Source organism: Muscardinus avellanarius (assembly GCF_963383645.1).
Source record: "Muscardinus avellanarius genome assembly, chromosome: 1".
NCBI lineage: Eukaryota > Metazoa > Chordata > Mammalia > Rodentia > Gliridae > Muscardinus > Muscardinus avellanarius.
This window is the reverse complement of record NC_137786.1, coordinates 52,721,234-52,739,526: the sequence shown is the minus strand read 5'-3', so window position 1 is coordinate 52,739,526 and position 18,293 is coordinate 52,721,234.

Sequence of the window (18,293 nt, the reverse complement as noted above, 5' to 3'; positions counted from 1 at the left end):
CACCTAGGTACATTTTGCGCTTTATCTGGAACAATTCAACCTGCCTGGATGAGATTATATCCCAATACCGTGGTTTGAAAAAAAAACAATTATCTGAATTATCATACAAATCATTCTGGTTACCTAGCCACAAAAATTAATTTTATTCAAATTATTAACCTAACAATGGAGCTCTACAACACTTCAAACCTAAAGCTAAACTGAAAGTACAGAAAACAAGGGACTTTTCCATTAGAAAGAGCACAACGATTTTAAGAGATCTTTAAGGGGCAAAAAAAAAATCTTACTTTTATATTTCATATTTTAAAATAATAAATGAACAATTTATTTTCTTGAATTCTTATGATCTTTGGTCAGAAAGCACAAAACAGGGAAGGCTCTCCTAGCCGATCTCTCCATCACACATAGTAAACTTTAACTAAACTTATCCTTAACTACTAAATGCTAAACTTACTATTTTTACTTCTAAAGTTAGCTGCTAATTTTTTTATTTTTTTTAACTACTAGGTATTCTATTAGCTTATTTTGATCCAACCACCCAATTTATATTAAACTTATTCTATTTCTCTAACATACAACGCCTACATCTAATTTTCTATAATACCTATTAAGTTGTTTACCAAGAGAACGCTTTTGCCTTAGTGAGCAGGCACCAAGGAGGTCCCTGCTTGCCCAGCCCTCTGTAGGAACGGCAAAGTCCTGACATCAAGCCATTTTCCAGTAATATTAACCCTGTGCTTTCCAATCATCATATACTCCTGTACAGGAAAGTGGAGGATGTTGGAGGTAGAAAAGTATTCTAATTAGTGCTAGCCCCCTGACGGGGATACCACAGTCGACCCCCTAACTTATAAGCAACATATGGAAGGCCTTGCACAGTAGGTATTTGCCTAAAGTAAACTTTTCCTTTAATGGCTAAAACCTTAAGTGATTTAGGTGTTGTAAGCAGAGGAGCAAAGAGCTCTTTTCTGTGTAGCTTCTTGAAAGTTCTCCCATAGTCATATTCTTCTTAGTGCTATTCCTTAGGCATTTTCCAGTCATATTCACATTAATTTTCAGATTATTACAAAACAGCAATCCTCATTCAAAGCCATGTTCAAATTTCACTAATATTATCCTTACTATAACTAAAATCAAGAGGAATAATGGCTTCAGTTTTGCCAGTCTTCCAGCCCTGCGGAATTCTCTGCCCAGTGCGACCCTTTCATTCAGCAGGAATGGCGCTGCCTCCACCATTTTTTGAATCTTAGGTCTTAGATCCTGCAAAGCTCACCCCAGTCTTCACTTATTCTAAGTGTCCCTTGAAACTGGCAGCTTTCCAAGTAACCAAGAACGTATAGTTATATTTCTCTATATAAAATAAGTTTCATTACATAATTTATGTAACTTTCTTACTCTTGTCCAGTTGAGTTGGGCAGTAAATTGAGGAAAATAAAGTTCATCGCATTTTTTAGACTTCTTTATCAATAAGCAGATTGTCTTGCAATACCATTTAATCTTGACTAATGTTGTGACTTACTTTGTCCAGCAGAACATGAAAGAAATGATGTAAAGTTTTTAAACCGAGACTGTCTTAAAGCTTCTAATTCTAGCCAAGACTTCACCTGTGCACTGACAAGAATATTTACCTATTCAATGAACAGAACAATGAGAGACAGCTCTTAAGTCACTAAACTCTTGTGTTTTGTTATGCAATAATATATAAACAACACAATGCATTTTGTCTTTATAATGTGTTAAAAATTTCTGTCACTGTTATGTTCCTATACTTCTACAGTTTCTGCTTTAGAAAGTGGTTGCATGTTAGTAATTGCATAGGAAATTATAACTTTTTATAAATATTCCTTAGCAATATAAAGTGAGGTTTCTTTGGATGCATTTAATGCTTTTTTGGTATGCATTTTACTTTAACATTTTATATATTGTATCTAGTTAAATGTGCAAGATAAACTGAGAATTTCTTTTAATTTGTGTTACCCATTCATATTTCTTGAAATGTCTGTTTACTCCAGTGTTAGTAACTAATAACTTGGTGTATTGTTTTAATTTGTTTTTCTTACATGATAGAATTCCTCTCGTTTTTATTTTCTTTTGGTATAAATTTTAATTTTAATAACCATAGCTTGTTCTTTTCTCATTTCTTTGGCAATTCATCTGTTTTTAACAGTATCTTTCTACCCTATTCTAATATAGCAAACAATGAACTATTTTCTACTTCTTCCCTTCTCCTCACACTTAAAAATATTTTTACCTTACCAGAACCTTCATATAGCTTTTTAATTACAAATTATTCTTCCACCATTATCCTCATCTTTATTTTCATCTTAGATCTATAACTAAACTTTTAAGATGCTCCCTCAGTCTTTTTTTTTTTTGCCAAAATTACTCCACTTATGTTTTGGTTGGATGAAGCACATTCTTTTCTGGATACTTCCAGGGACACTCATGAGAAAAGCATCCTCAAGTTCTTGTTACTTTGAGTAGTGTATGCATAGGTGTGTGATGGAAAAGGGACTGGGGATTGAACCTGGGGGTGCTCTGACACTGAGCCATACCCCACATCCTTTTTTAATTTTTAATTTTAAGACAGGGTCTCACTAAATTGCTGAGGCTGGTTCTGAACCAGAGATCCTCCTGTTTGAACCTCCCAAATACTGGGATTATAGTTGTGTAACGCTGTACCTAGCTTAAGTTTTTTGCATACCATAAGGATAACTAAGTTGAATATAAAATCCTTGATTCAAAACATATCTTTAAATTTTCAGATAATGATGTTTAATTGTTGCCATGCCTTTATATTGCTCAGAGAAGTCTAATGTCAACCTAATTCTCTTGACTTTATAAGTTTCTCCCATGCCTGCTAGAGCGCTGAGGTTTTGGTCTTTCAAATTAGAAGAAAAAAAGTGAATGCGGCACAAATCTGTCTTGAACATGTCCTGAAGTTTATCATTTCTGGTCAAATTATGAAAATACCAGATAGGCACTTATTCTATATAGAAGTATTCTTTAAATTATAGAAAGTAATAAATATTTTATTGTCCTTGATTTCTTCTTTCAAAATTCCAGTCATATATATTTTGAACTTTTAAAAAATTCTTTATTTTAAATCTTTCTTTTTGACTGCTTTTACCATTGTATTTTTGTATTTAATTTATTCTAGTCAATACCCATTATATGACTTTTGTTCCTTGGATACTTATATAATTTTTAGTTTTAAAATGACAATTTTGTATTTTAATTAGCGTTGGCTTCATTTCTATTTTTTTTTTTTTTTGTCTACTTTGTTCTTACTTTTTTTTTTTTTTTTTTTGGTGGTGGTACTGGGGATGGAACCCAGGGGCCTTCTACCTTGGGCGACTCTCCCAAACCTATTTTCATATCTGGAAACAGGGTATCTTAAGCCATCTGAGGCTGGCTTTGAACATGTACGATCCTCCTATCTCAGCCTCCCAAGTGCGGGGATTACAAGTGTATGACACCACACCTAGCTGTTCTTAGTTTTTGAACTTCTCTGAAGTTTTTTCCTTCTACCTTCCTAAAATTTAGGGATACACACACACACACACACACACACACACACCCCACAAATACCAAGGTTATTCTAAATATTAAATATTTATTGGCAAGTTTATATGTATAGATAATTAAGATAGTAATATTTTATTTACATGAATTTTATCCTTTTTAAAGTTAGCTTTGTTACCCAAATGTGTCATAATATATAATATAGTGTGAGGCTGTCTCTACTTTTTTCATACTAAGATTATCTGACCTATTTTTACTATAATCAATACAAATGGAAGTAACTAAATTCTTACTGTGTTTTACATTATCTTTTATAACACTAATAATTCTGAATGTCAATTATATTTTAAAAATATTTTAACAGATTTTATTATGGAATTACTCAATCATTCAAAAAATTTAGAAAATTTAGAAAATTTACACTGAACACTCCATTTCCTACCACCTACTTCTTTTTTCTAAACTTGAATCATGTCTCTATTCATCCTTCTACCCATCTAGCAGCATAACTTTTATGCATTAAATGATATTTAGTTTCAATATTTTTATTAGTACATTATAATTATATATCACATCATAGTGAGATTCCAAGTGATACAGTCATACATGCACTCTTCACTTGATATGGCTTTTTTGGGATCACATATTTATCTGTGAGTACTTCGAAGGTATTGACTATGTTCAGTTTGTAGATAAACTTATAGAATTAGAATTCATTCAGAATGATGGCTTTAATGTTCTTTTCTAAAGCAATGTTGATTTCTTTAAATACCGTTAGGTAACATGACTTGGTCAAAATCAAAAGTTTTTTAGCATAAAAAGATGTGATTTTAATCCTTTGTGGCTTTGGCACATACTTGAATTCAGAGTCCCATATGTGAAAATCTCAGCACTACTTTCATATATAGTAGATAGTGAATAAATGACACAGGCTCTTTATCCAATTTGTAGAAAATTAATTTTACCTTGTTAAAATTAGGTTTATGTATTCCTTAAAATGAGGTAATAGAGGATAGGATATATGTGTGTTCTATTCAACAGAATACTAAAGATTTTAGGAAAATAATTTGAGATAAAAATCCTGGGATGAGAAGACAGTATTTGTAAAACAATTTTGTCTACATACTTCTTAATACCTTGTATTTGTTTTATTTATCTGTCCTGCTTAATGATGAAGACTTCAGTAAATCAGAGACTCACTTAATTCAATATTTGGGCTGTTAAAATTAATGCCTTTCCCATAATTGCTAGATCCTTCCTGCTTCTCTCAGTAGAAAGCTGTTTCTCTTGCTCTTTTTCTGCACATGTGTTCTGGGTTTTACCTGCTAATGCTTGTCTTGGTGGATTCTAAAAATGTCACTGACTTGCAAATTTAAAAACAATACATACTTTTATATAATATATGCATATATACAACATATATGTATAATACATATTAATATTTTATATATGTATAATAAAATGTATTTACATTTATATATGCGTACATAGGGTTAGGGTTAGAGCTCTTAATCTCTCTATATAGATATATGTATATATGTATAGATATGTGTATATATATGTATATATACACACACACGATTATACATTTTCAGCATCTTCCTCAAACTTGAATTTTACTTTGAAAGTAAAGAACAATAGAATAATATATACAAAGAAGAATTTTGATCTGGTTTTCTGTATTGTTAAACATAAGACAACACGAAATTGGTGTAAAATTTGAGAGAAGATAATATAACAGGTAACAAAAACCCAGCATATGTAACTTAATTCTTAAACTAATTTCTCTTAAACTTATTGGCCTATTTGGTGTTAATGAGGGTATACAATTATCAAGCCATGAGAGGAACAATGTTCAAGACAACTCTCCAAAGTACTCTAAAACTAATAGACTGCCTCACAACACCTGAATCTTTGGAATCCTTTCCCAGAGAGAATGTTAAAGGTTCAATGAATAGATTAATGGAGAAAAAGTAAGATAAACAGTGTAACATTAAGCCAACATACTCTTCCAGGAGTATGAAACAGTTCAAATGCAGTGGTCAACTGTGCTAGAGCGTTCTAGGTGCCATTCATATATTCACAAGACACGAATGAGACTTGTTATAGGTTTATTTTTTATTTTCAGAAAATTCCATTAAACTAACATTATCAAAGTTTGAAATTGAGGTTGTAAAGAGTTATGACTATGCTGTGCTGAAGATCCTGACAATTATTTTTTCCATCTATCCTACATGACTTCTTAAAATGAATGCATGAATCAACAAATCAATGAATAAACATTTGTCTATATCACTAGCTGCCTTCACTTTTTGTCTCTGAAATGCCAATTTTAGTTTTTCCTGCTTTCCTTATTCTAAATTTGCATGTAAAATACATATAAATTCAGTATTTATAATGTTCTACTGACTCTCTTAAAATTTGGCATATTTCAGTCCCTACTGGGTAATGATCTCTTTGGATAGTGGAAGAAAAGCAAATCTTGTTTGCTTTTGTGCAATTTCTTTCTGTATTAGTATTATATCTGAAAAGAATAACTCCTAAATTTGAACTTTTCTATGCTACAAATAGGAGAAAGCAAAAATTCCCACCATTAAAAATGTCTGCTTAAGAAATTTAACATGGAAATAAGGCATAAATTACATCTCTTCCAGGAAAGAGGGTATCTTCTGTCACTTGGAAAAATTCTAAGTAGCACATGAGATGCAACAGTTTAAATGTGTACATTCGAGTGTTTTGGCAGTTGAGCCCAAACTGAATGGATGGACACTTTTAGTTCCTGCCAAATGCGATTGCCCTGAATTCAGGACTTATTGAAAGACACAGCCAGGGGGCAAAGTCAATTTGATCTTGAGTTCCTATATTATGTGAAGCCTCTGAGACATATAGGATGACAGTACATTACTCTTGCTTCTAAGGACTGTTTCAAGAATAGTTTTCAGCTTAGCACAGAGGGAAGGGCTCCAATGCAGAGGCTGATCATGGGGAAAGGAGAATTTGGCTTTTCAGCCTCATTACCAGGACTGAAAGCTGTTTTAGCTTTTCTAAACTTTGACTAGTTATCCCTCCACCCAGAATTCTGGAAGTGGGTCTTGTGATAATAACTTTTAGCATGTTAAAGGTGTAATTTCTGTGTGTGTGTGTGTGTGTGTGTGTGTGTGTGTGTGTGTGTATTTATTTGTAGGTTTAAGTAGAAAATCACTGACATCATTGACTTTCTTTTTGATGATATTAGGTATTGAACCCCAGAGGCAATCTACCTTCCAGCTACATCCCCAGCCTGATCTTATTTCTTATTTAGAAAAAAGGGTCTCATAGGTTGAGAGTCTCACTACTTGCTGAGACTGTCCTTAAACCTACAATCCTCCTATCTCAGCCTTCCAAGTACAGGAATTACAGTAATGCACCACCATGCCCAACTCACAATGACTGTTATTTTTATTCTCAGATCTACATCTCAGAAACACTGAAAGTACAGAAGTATGGTGGAGTTATAAAAGGAGCACTATCAAACTGTTTAGACTGTAGGGGTTTTTCAAACAATTTTAGATAGAGTTGGAGGTTGCCCCTGATTTTTGTCTTAGAGAGCTGTGAGAGCAGTTGCTACCATTAATTGAAAAGGTAGAGGTCAGAGAGGAATTCCTGGCTACATACAAATTCTAAAATTATAATGATAAGAAGAAAAACATGTTCTAAACTGTTTTCCATTATCCTGTTCAATCTTCACAACTATGTTCTGTAAAAGGAACTATTCTTCATTTTTAAGTAAAAGTTGTCTAGCTCAGATTCTGCATTTTTTCTAAGAATGCCTTTTATATCTGGTGGTTGTATTAGGCATCATGGACTGCTTTAATAAAGTACTGTAAACTGAGTGAATTAACAACAGAATGGCTCTTCTCATGACTTGCATCAGATGGGTATTCTCCCATTTAACTTATGTGGCCTTTTCTGGTAGTTACACCAGTGGAGAGAGGGATCTTCCTTTCTTAATCTTCCTGTAAGAACAAGTGCTGTTAGAACCAATTCTATTAGATTAAGACCTAGCATTATGACCTTATTAAGCCTTAGTTACTTCCTAAAACTCTATCTCCAAAAACAGTTATATTGAAGGGTAGGGCTTCAACTTATGAATTTGGGGATCACAATTCAGTTTATAGCAGTGGGTTTGGGATTTGAACCTGGGTAGAATGTAGAAACTATACCTCTTACTGCCAAATCATACCCTTTATTGCATACTTGGGATGCAAGCCAATAGCTGGCTTTAGTTACTGAGCCAGTATCCAATATCCTCTGTGAATGTGGGGAAAGCAGATAGATAATGAGACAGAACAGGTGAAGGGTGGTGGGCCGAAAAGAAGTAAACTTGGAATCAGAAGTTGCCTCTAATCAGAAATTCAAACTTGTACAATAAAACTTTTGCCCTCAAGAACACTATAAACATGTAATATGCAAAGATACACATGTACACTTTATATTTTCTTAAACAGGCATGTTTTGTTGCAGTATTGCTACTGAACTCTGGAGTGCTTTCAGGTACAAATCAAAATTAGTGAGGTATAGATCATTGTGCTTTCACTTTGAAGCCATGTTTTAATTCTGCCTGGGGAGTGGAGTGTGTTGCAGAGATTGGAATCTGAATGGTATATATGTCTATGCATTTAGATCAAAGGATCAAACATTATTTTTTACTATATTTACAACTACTTTTATCAGGAAACACTAGTACCAAAAACAGCAACAAAGGAGGGAGATAAATAACCAGTGGAACCAGTTCTTAGTGTGTGATTTATATAAAAATTACAAATACACATGGTATGTTTATATTTTACCAGGTATTTTATAAAGGTACCTTTAAATGACACTTCATACTATGAATCATTAATATGAGAAATGTATAATTTAGAAATAGAATTAACACTGATTTTACTACTGGAGGTCATAATTCTAAGAGACAAATTATTTCACAATGTTTAGATCTCTCTCTCTCTCCCTCTCTCTCTCTCTCTCTCTCTCTCTCTCTCTCTCTCTCTCTCTCTCTCTCTCTCTCTCTCTCTCCTGAACAATATCCAATCAGAATGTCATGTTTGTCGCTTGTTATTTATATTTTCCCCAAATTGTTCTGTTAAGTGACCTCATGTTTAGATTTCAGAAAAACAATCATTAGAGTAGTCCAAGTTAGAGAGCAGTTTTTGTAGATAGATTTCAAAAGTCATTAGACTGTCAAAAACCCTGACAGGACTGTTAAATGCTTTGACCTTGTTTACAGTTATCCATGTCCCCTGATCTACTGCTTCCTTGGCCCTATACTTTTCTAATGACCCTACATCATTTGGTGAAAAGTGTGTGTATAAACTTTCACCAAGTAATTGATATGCAAAAGCAGAACTATCAAGAGAACAGAAACAATAAGCAAATGGCTATTTGAGTGATGAATACTTGGGAATCATCTGTGACTTTCTATTTGGGTCTCATTTGGAATGCTTAATCTCACTTAGCATGGTGGTTAACAGTACTGACTTACCTTTTAAGCATAAACAAGTTTGAATACTAATTTTGTTCTTTTAATAGCTATGTGATCTTGGGAAGACTTCATTTTTAACAACTTTGTTTTATCTAATATAAAACAGGAATTGAAAATATTATCCCATAAATATTGTGGTTAGAATAAATTGAGTATATCAGTACTTAGGACGTTCACTAGTAAAATATAACCAAACGATTATGATGGTGTTTATTAGGAGTGCTGTGATTTGTTCAAGGCTATCGAGTAGGTAGAAATTAGTGAGGATTGACAGTAGAATTTGAGACTTCACTGCCTTTGCTCATGAGATACTTGTCTCTGAGTATATATTCTTTTGCCTGTTTATTAGGCATACACTGTTTTAGCTGGTGTAAATGTTAAGGTCAGAGTGTGTTTTAATAGATGGGGATTTGTATATGGTTGATGTGAAATATAGTGAAAATAAGTGATATAGCCATAGATTTGGGTTACCAATGGAGACTCATGCTGTTCTGTGACAAATTTCAGCAGGCATAGATGTTACTGATCTAGAGGATCAAAATCAGAATCACAGCCACCTACATATCACCTGTTTGTCTTTACAGAGGGACTTTTCTGTACCTGTGGACATTCTACCTGAGGCTTCTACCCTTTCAATTTTTATCTAATTGTATAAATGTAAGTCTCTGGAAATACATCTAGAACTTATATTAACAATGAAGACTGAGTTTGAGTAATATATTTTACAATGTAAACATGCTGAAAAAAATAGAATTTTGGGGCTAAAAGAAGGATATTTTCCAGGTATAGGGGCTCACACCTCTAATCCTAGTACTTAAAGACTGAGACAGGATAATCACAAGTTTAAGGCTAGTCTCATCAATTTAGACCCTGTTTCAAATTTTTAAAAAGTTAAAAAGATCTGGGAGTATAGCTTAGGATAGAATGTCTCTGGGCTTAATCTGCAGTGTCCCCAAAATAAAATAAGGATACTTGTATGTGCTTACATACAACAAAGCAAAAAGACACAGCAATTAGGGACTTTACAATATAAAATTTATAATTTCTTTTCTAGTTTGTGTATGGTTATTATATAACAGTTCCTATAAATTCCACATGGTTACTTGAATTATTTTATTTGCCTAAACACTATAATGTAATACATGAGTACCTTATAAATAACTTTTATTAAGCTACAAAAAATTCTACAACTTAATATTCTAATCCCACTTCTCTATTCTATACTACCCATTGGCTCTTTACCTATGTGCTATTATCTGTTAAGTTTTTCTTCTCATACACATGAGAAATGAATGTGGACTTTAAAATGTTAATATTTAATGAAATCAGGTGTGGTGGCAACCAATTTCATAATTCCAGTCCTTGGAAGGCTGAGAAAGAAGAATCTCATGTTCCAGGCCAGCATGTGGTAATGTCGACCCTATTTAAAGATATAAAAGAACTAAGTGGAGCTTAAAGGTAGAGTACCCTGGTGTTAAATCCCCAGTACCACACACAAAAAAATAGTTAATGTTTAATGATTTTAAATTTGACCAGGATGAGAGAAATTAAGAGGCATATACTTCTGAGTGTTAGTGAGAGATTAAAATGTACTTAGAGCGGAAATGAGGCCACCTGAGATCCTAATGCCTCCAAGTGCAAGAAATGGTGAGGTGAGGTGGAATGTGTGACTAACTATGCTGAAAAATTAGTTCCCTTACAGCCTATCTTCATTATGTGATAAAGTTACTTTTTTACACAATGAAAAGTTGTGTGTTCTTGTGGAGATGGCTTTCATATGAAAAATAATGAAAAGAGAACAATGAAATGATTATCATCCTAAACTTAGAATTTATGTAAAAACATCCATTTAATCTTGGAGGAGGTGCTACATGGAATTAGAAAGTAGTAGAGAAATGGCCTTTATGAATTGAATCATCTCATTTCCCCTACTTCGGCATAATTCTAAAAAGATGGAATGAGACAAAGTTCATTTCTGTACTGCTCAAAAGCTTACCTTTTGAAAAACTTCTCAAGTCAAAATGTAAGCATTTATGTTCTTCTAAGTGCACTACTGAAGAAAGGTTTAGAATAAATTCTTTACATGAATGCTTACTTTTATTTCACTTGTATGTCTGTGAATAGTGTATCAAGGATATGATTGGGTTGAATGGATATTTCATAAGATCATTTAAACCTTGGTAGGAAAAGAGAAATAGCATATGCTATATACTGCCTGACTTATCTCCCCAAGTTTTTTTTCTCTAAATATAAACCTGAATATCAGCCAAGTTTACAGTGAACTGCAGGCTCTTCTGCTTCATTAGTTTGCTGATGTTTCAATTAATATTGTTTTTTGATGTTTAATGTATAATTGAAGAAAAATCTATTTTAAGAATATCATTGTACTTCTTGAATGTTATAAGATTCTACATGGAATATTCTAATTTTTATGTGAAAGTAAGTTACAAATAAACAATATGAATATACTTATGAACATATTTAGTATATTTATCTTATATGTATTAACATACCTTATTGTGTAATTTTGCATATACAATTATAAAGTATGTACTTCATACAATTTATTAATTGAATTAATAATTTAAAGGCGTAAAAGAATTAGCAGGAAGTACAGGTTTACTAGTGAAATGAACAGGGTAAATGAACTCCTTGAAGCTCCCCTTACGGACCCACTCAGTTTCTATATCATAAAATATTCCTCTTAACCTTAGAGAATATGGGCCAGTCACATCAACATTTACTTCTTTTTGTTAAGAAGTATCCGATGGATGTATTGGCACACTAGAAAGGTCAAATTTTATATTAACCAGAAAAGAGTTAAATTCTAAATTCCACCTTTCTAGTTAGAGCACCTAACTGGTCATGTATCACACAGTAACTCTGAGCACTGACGGCTCTCCAGGGTGTGTAAGAGAAATAGACATTCTATGCATAGTAGACATGACATCTAGACGTAATTCTGAATTGCAGAGGCCAAGGTTATATACATGTATATATTCAGGAGATCAACTCAAAGCAGTGTTTACACAATGTGCAAATGAAGAGGAAGAGAGGAGTGGAGAAAGAGCTGCATGTTCAATCAGAAACGGTTCAGAGGAAATGATCATTCTCATTTGGATGAAAGCTGCAGAGAGAAAAAAGGAATACATAGCACCTTACATTTTCTACATCGGGTAAATTTCAGGGAAGCATTCGGGATTAGTGATCTATTCTTCATAGGATAACATTTTCAGATCCCTTTATTTGAGCAGTGTGTTTATCCTTTTGCTTTCTCTCTTGTAGTTGCAAGTTCTCAGATAGTTGGAGCTGCTCATTACATAAGACCTCATGCTTTATTAGATAATAAAATAATAAGGTGCAGTGATGCCTAATATTATACAAGTCATTTTTCTCTTTTGAAAAATTACTTGCTTAATCCTTTCTTTGTCAATATTCTTGCACTTATGCATTACAAAACAAACACCAAGAATCTTTGCTTTAAGTAAGTGGATAGACTAGGTACAATGAACCACATAGACTATGGGATGAAATGTCATGCTGATTTCTATATTCACTTTTATTTCTGAAATATCTATGGATATTTTTCCATGTTCAATAGTTTTCTAGATCATATGAGAGCACAAATAATTGCTATCATTCAGAAGGAGATCTAAAAGGGCTTATAGTCGGCATTGAGACTTTCAATGTTATGTCAGAGTTTTTCAGGATTTATATTTCTAATGAAATAAAACTTAAGATTCAGGTATTGTATGATCTACAATGTCTTTAAAAATGTGTCAGCATATAATATATATTAGTTTTAATTTGTACTGCTTTAATATTGTAATGCTTACCTCAAATGATCTTTACATAGATGAGGGACTATACAGAACCATATAGAGTAGGTACGACTTTCATAATGGTTTGGATATGAAATGTCTCTGAGAAAAGCTCATGTATTTGCAATGCATGTTGAAAGGTAAAATCAGGATTATAACCTAATCAGTGGATAAATCTATTAATTTAATTTGATTAACTTGGATTAATAACGTGAATTAAATTACTGGATGATAATTATAGGCAAGTAATATATGAATGGAGGAGGTAGTAGGGGCATGACCTTGGGACTATATCTATCCCTAGTTTCCAGTCCCTTCTTTCAGGTATTCTAAGTAGCTTTCCTTCACCACACCCTGTCACCATAACACTGTCTTGGAGCTGGCCAACTTGGGCTGAAACTATTAGCCAAATTAACTTTTCCTCTTCTAAATTATTTTTAAGCCAGGTGTGGTAGTACATTCTTGTAATCTCAGTACTTGGGGGCTGGGACAGGAGGATTGCAGGTTCAAGGCCAGCCTCAGAAACTTAGTGAGACCTTTAGCAGCTTGATGAGATTCTTATCAAATGGAAAATTAAGAAAGCCCACGGATGCAGCTCAGTGGTAGAATGTCCCTGTGTTCAATACCCTTACCAAAACTAAATATAAGTAGATAAAAGTTAAAATAAATAAATCATTATTATTAGATGGCTTGGTCACAGAGAGAAAAAGCTAGCTAAAACAATTGTTTTATACTAATAAATATTTTGGCTAATGTTTATTAATGGCAAAAATGCAATATATTCCTTGTTGGGCCAGAAATTCAAATCTAAGCTTTCTAACCATTTAATCTTTTAACTTTATTTTGCTTTTTGAGGCTAACAACATGGAAAATGATATTGATTACATTCAGGGATATTATTTGTATATTTTCCAGAAAAAAACTAGGAAAAATAATTATATATCATTTGTAAGAAAGGAAGAAAACAACGTGCTTGAGAACAACATAGAAGAAGGTAGAAGTTTCTAATCCCTATTTGGAGATTTGTGCTACTTCTGAGAACCTGGGTTAGGGCTCATTTGAGATGTAGTAATTTGCATATAGATTTGCCAGATATACAGAGAGTTTACTTTGCAGTTGTGGAACATTGGCCTGGTTATTTTTAGGTGGGCATGCCTACTTGCAACAAGAAACTTTAACACTGACTCTCAAATGATGTTGACATTGAAACCACAGAAGGCTTCAAGGGGGGTAGTGACTACAGATAAAAATTTTTAAAACCTGGCCTCATCCCTCATGTTTATCTGGTAAGCTAGTAATACATTAGCCAAATGCAGGAAGGAATGATTGCAAAAGAAATCGTATGAACAAGCCTAAAGCTGTTTATTAATTTTATGTAAAGAACTTTAAAACTGTCAGAGGCTCCTCCCTTTATTTTCTCCTTCTCCCTTTCTCTAATTCTTTAGCCATTCAAAAGTCCTAAATAAAAACAGCCTTAGGGGTTCTAGAGACTGAGATTGAGCTTTAGAGTAAACACTGAGAGTACCAGAAGCTAGGTTTCTGTCAAAGAACTTAACTACAAATATGAGATGAAAGAAGGAACAAAAACTGTGGTATCCAGGTGGAATTAGTAATACAGGTATGAAATTAGTATTTGGTATATCTAGATATAGGTATACGCAGAAATAAAAATGAAAGTTGTGTGTGTGCTTCCTATCTCCAGACACTTGTTATGATAGAAATAAATAAGCAAATATTTAATTATGAGGCCATGATGTCAGCTTGGAGGGGCTTGTACCGCAATACATAGAACTTTTTTATATAAACTAATGTGAATAGGTATTATTTCTCTCTTATTGAATAAAAAGAAATATATAAACATGAGTCCACAGTGAGCACACAAATATGAAGAAAAAAGCTCTTACAATAAAATTAGGAGTAAGTATAGAAGGAATGATGAAATTGAAAAATCACCACTTGAAGACATAGTAATAGTATGGTAAATTAGGAACATTAATGGTTATTAATGAAAAAAAATATTAACATGGTCCCAAATATCTCACTTCCCCAATACTGATAAATAGGGAAAAGAGGAAGCAGAGTTTTCACAGACTCACCCAAGTTCTCAATTAAGTGATCAAAGTTAATATCACCATGGGTAGTACAAGCTGATATTGTGCATTAGCTGATTGTGATGGGAAGAAAAAGTCCCATTAAGTGATATTTATGTCAAAATGCATAGCCTAAAATCCAGTCAAGAGAATGTGTCAGATTTGGACAGTATTCTACAAAACAATAGGTATGTATTTAAAAAATATTTAACTTAGTAAGGCCAAGGAAGAACTATAGAACCTTTCCAGATTCAAGGAAACCAGACACAACAATCAAGTGCACTACATCATGCTAAATTGGATTATTTTGCTACAGTGATATGTTAGGATAGTTGGCACAACTTTAATGGGATCTCAAGATGAAGAATATATCAGAATTTTTTATGCTCTTCTACAGTGTTTTCTTTTTTTTAATTTAAAATTATTTCAAAATACAAAGAACAAAACAAATTGACTATCCTACTCACACAATATTTAAGTCAGGACCTCTGAGGGTGGATACTTTTTTAAAAAGTTCCTCAAATGACTTTAACAGGCAGACAGAGTTAAAGACTGTGGGGCAGAGATGTATCTGAGCAACAGTGTTCATTAAGATCACAGCTTACAACTACAGGAATTCTAATTATGGGTCTGTCTTCTTTCATTCAATATAAATTTTGATGTCTAACATTTAATTGCTAAATAAATACAAATGTTCTATTCCTCTAGAATTGTTTCTGTAGAAGTACTGCAACAAGTATTTATTTTCTGTATATCCCAATAGCTCCCTGAGTTGTTACACAGGTTGTTTTTCTCAAGTAAAAATTAACAAAAATGTACTTTATTTTGATATTTGGGCACCTTTAATGAGATTAGAGGAGCTTGGGTTTCTAAAGCTTGAATTGTTATCCATTATTTTACATTTATACTTATTTTTTATTTCTATGGTACATTTCTTTTTCTCTTTTTAACTAGGGATTGAACCCTGGGGGATTCTACTTCCAAGTCACACCCTAGTTCTTTCTATTCTTAAAATCTGAAACAAGGTCTACTAAGTTGCTGAGGGTCTTGCTTTTTGAAGTTGCTGATACTGGCTTTAGACCTGGATGTCTCAGCATCCCAGATTCTGTTATTACAGGCATTTGCCGCTACACCTGAATGTATGGCATATTTCTTTAAATATATTTTATCTTGACATCAGTGTAATTCACCCAGTGCTTTGTTCTATGAGTGAATTAACTAATATCTACTAAAAATTCATTCTCTCCTCTACATTTGGCAATTGTTGATATGGAGGAATGTGTGCGAGTCCCTCATTTACCTCTCTCTCCTTTGCCTTGGCTCAAGTCTTGCTAATTTGGAGGAATCATCTTCTCATTTCTGGCTGGTGCTGAAGGATACAGAAGTTTTTTGAATCCTGTAGATACTCCAGCTATAAACCCTTTCAGATGTGGATACATTTACACTGGGCTAGACATAACAAGTTAGAAACATTTTTAATGGTGTCAAGGCTTGCCTTGAGCAAAATTCTGAAATATGCCAGACTGGCAAGCATCATTTATTGCAGTCCCCCACCTGTCTTCACTCATCTGTCTACAGGGTGTGTATTGGGTGTCCTTCACATACTCTCTGCTGTCACAGAACTTATGCTAACCTGTTAGTAAAGTGTTATATAGTAATGACTTTAAGCCCCTCCCAGAATATTTACTACCTAAAAACAATATTGTCAAAATTGATTATGGGAGGAAGATAGATTAAAAAATAATGTATAATATATATTTATGATTTCATTTATCTGCCCAGCATTTTGCTATCATCTCTCCACTCTAATTTAGTCCTCATGAGTATCTTACAATGTGGGCTTTATCCTTAATGGGTAAGAACCTGAAAATTAGAATACTGGAACAAATTGTCCCAGATGCCAAACATGGTCAATATTAGAGCTTAGATTTGAACCCAGATTCATGATTCAAAAATCTATATGCTGAGGACACTAGGTTCTATTGAGTACATGCTTTAATTTTGGAGTTATGTAGACTATCCACTCCTAGTTTTAGAGAAGAATGCAGTCTGAATCTAATAAAACAACCTTAGTTCTGTTCTTTCTTCCAGAGGACTAGTCAATACTATTTTTCAAAGCATATAACTCTCTGGATTATTCATCCAATTATACTTTTGCCCAGGCCAGCTTCATACTGAAACTGTTCAGTTTGCACAGTGGGTGTTTATTTAAATAAAGACTTAGGGATGCTACTCTGGAGTTCTGCCAAACCCTCTTTTAAGGTCATGTAATAATTAAGAGATAATTCAGTATAACATATCCTTTTAAGGAGTTTTTGAGTACATTTGACAAGCTCTTGAAGCTATGAAGCTTTAAGTCTCAAAGAAAATATGCCTCCCTTGTCCTGTATATCCTTGAGATGTATATTTAGTTTTGCATTTTCCATATTTTAAATAAGGCTATATTTTCTAAAGCAATTAAGTTATGATAAAAACAGGACGATGAAGAGCAGCCAACATATGCAATATATTTTAATATAATTATAGTTAATCATTTTCTTGTTGAAGTAAGGTTGTTTCAATTCAGGCCCATTTAACTGAGGCAATCAAGTTGTCAAAAGACACTGTTAAACATTTTTTTCTGAAGCATTATTTGAATAAATTTATGATGTCATTTGATATCTGTGTACCAAAACACTATTGCCCTTTATGACAGATTGTTATAATTAATATATATACTTTTTCTAATGCTAAGTTAATATATATATAATTATAAAGTATGATAATGCACTAATTACTTTTTCTCAGTAGTAGAAAGGAGATACATGCCTCTTTAATCACCCAACAAAACCAATTTAACTACTTATATTACTCAGTTTTTTGTTATAATAACAAAGTACTAGAGGCAGACTGAATTAATAAATAAAAGAGGTTTATTTAGCTAAGTATTTTGAGGCTGAAAGCGCAGTAACAGGTGGTTCCATTTTTTAGCTTCTGGTGAGGAATTCATGGTGGATCACTGGAGGTGGTGGATGACAAACAGGAAGCATAGAGATGGAGAAAGCCAGAGCCAGACTTTTATAACAACTCACTCTGTAACACCTGCTCCAGGAGACCAGTATTCTATTCCAAAGCAGAGCCCCCAGTAACCTAAGGGACTCCCACTACACCCATTCTTTTAAAGGTCTACACCACCTCAACACCATTATATTGGGAACTCACTCTCCAACATATGCCCCTTGGGGGATAAACTATATCTAAATCATAGGACTCTTTCATGTAGCATACTTTCCATGTCAGTGGATATGTAGAGCATTTCACAGACAAAAATACATTTACTCCTTTTAGCAACTTGTA